Source organism: Triticum aestivum, chromosome 4B (genome assembly GCF_018294505.1).
Source record: "Triticum aestivum cultivar Chinese Spring chromosome 4B, IWGSC CS RefSeq v2.1, whole genome shotgun sequence".
Lineage (NCBI taxonomy): Eukaryota > Viridiplantae > Streptophyta > Magnoliopsida > Poales > Poaceae > Triticum > Triticum aestivum.
In genome coordinates this window covers 15,415,955-15,417,885 of record NC_057804.1, presented here as the reverse complement: position 1 = coordinate 15,417,885, position 1,931 = coordinate 15,415,955, and positions in this window count along the sequence as shown.

The window sequence follows — 1,931 nt, the reverse complement described above, 5'->3', positions numbered from 1 at the left end:
CGCGCCTTGGAGTTCAACATCTTTGGAAATCGCTTCAGGACCCCAAAACAGGTCAGAATTGGCCAAAACTGTGAGTGTTGACGACAGACACGTAAACGCACCCCGGGGATGGTCAATCGTGGAAATCGCTCCGGGACCCCCAAATGGTGAGTAATAGTGCATGAAACGGACCAGAATCGGCCAAAACTGTGAGTGTTGATGACCGACACGTAAATGCACCTCGGGGTTCGTCAATCGTGGAAATCACTCCAGGACCCCAAAACTGAGAAATAGTCAAAGAAACGGGCCATAATCAGCCAAACTGCGATTGTTGATCAATGACAAGTAAGTAGCTTGGCGTTTGACAACCATGGAAATCGTTTCGGGACCCCAAACTCTGAGTAATAGTCCACGAGATGGGTCAGAATCAACAAAAACCGCGAGTGTTGATGACTGACACGTGAACACACATCGGGGTTCGTCAATCGTGGAAATCACTCCGGGACCCCAAAACAGTGAGTAATAGTCCAAGAAATAGGATAGAATCGGGCAAAACTATGAGCGTTGATGACCGACACGTCAAGCACCTCGGGGTTCATTAATCGTGGAAATCACTCTGGACCCCAAAACAGTGAGTAATAGTCCATGAAATGGGCCAGAATCGGCCAAAACTGTGAGTGTTGATGACCGACACTTAAGCGCACCTTGGGTTTCAACAACTATGGAAATCGGTTCGGGTACCCAAAACGTTGAGTAATAGTCCATGAAACAGGTCAGAATTGGCTAAAACTTTGAGTGTTGACAATGGACACATAAACGCACCCCGGGGATCATCAATCGTGGAAATCGCTCCGGGACCCCAAAACGGTTAGTAATAGTGCACAAAACGGACCAGAATCGGCCAAAATTGTGAGTGTTGATAACCGACACATAAACGCACCTCGGGGTTCGTCAATCGTGGAAATCACTCCGGGACCCCGAATCTTAGTAATAGTCAAAGAAACTGGCCAGAATCGGCCCAAACTGCGATTGTTGATCACTGACCGGTAAGCACCTTCGTGTTTGACAACCATGGAAATCGCTTTGGGACCCCAAACTGTGATTAATAGTCCACGAAATTGGTCAGAATTGACAAAACCGCGAGTATTGATGACTGACACGTAAACGCACATCGGGGTTCGTCAATCGTGGAAATCACTCCGGGACCCCAAAACAGTGAGTAATAGTCCAAGAAACGGCCAAGAATCGGCCAAAACTGCGATTGTTGATGACCGATACGTTAGCGCACCTTGGGGTTCAACAACTTTGGAAATCGCTTAGGGACCCCAAAACTGAGTAATAGTCCAGGAAACAGGCCAGAATCGACCAAAACTGCGATTGTTGATGACCGACACGTAAGCGTACCTTGGGGTTCAACAACCTTGGAAATCGCTTTGTGACCCCAAAACAGTGAGTAATAATGCATGAAATAGGTCAGAATCGACAAAAACCGCGAGTCTTGATCACCGACACGTAAACGCACCCCGGGGTTCGTTAATCGTGGAAATCACTCCGGGACCACAAAATAGTGAGTAATATTCCACGAAATGGGCCAGAATCGGCCAAAACTATGAGCGTTGATGACCGACACGTCAAGCACCTCGGGGTTCATTAATCGTGGAAATCACTCGAGACCCCAAAACAGTGAGTAATAGTCCATGAAAAGGGCCAGAGTCGGCCTAAACTGTGATTGTTGATGACCGACACGTAAGCGCGCCTTGGAGTTCAACATCTTTGGAAATCGCTTCAGGACCCCAAAACAGGTCAGAATTGGCCAAAACTGTGAGTGTTGACGACAGACACGTAAACGCACCCCGGGGATGGTCAATCGTGGAAATCGCTCCGGGACCCCAAATGGTGAGTAATAGTGCATGAAACGGACCAGAATCGGCCAAAACTGTGAGTGTTGATGA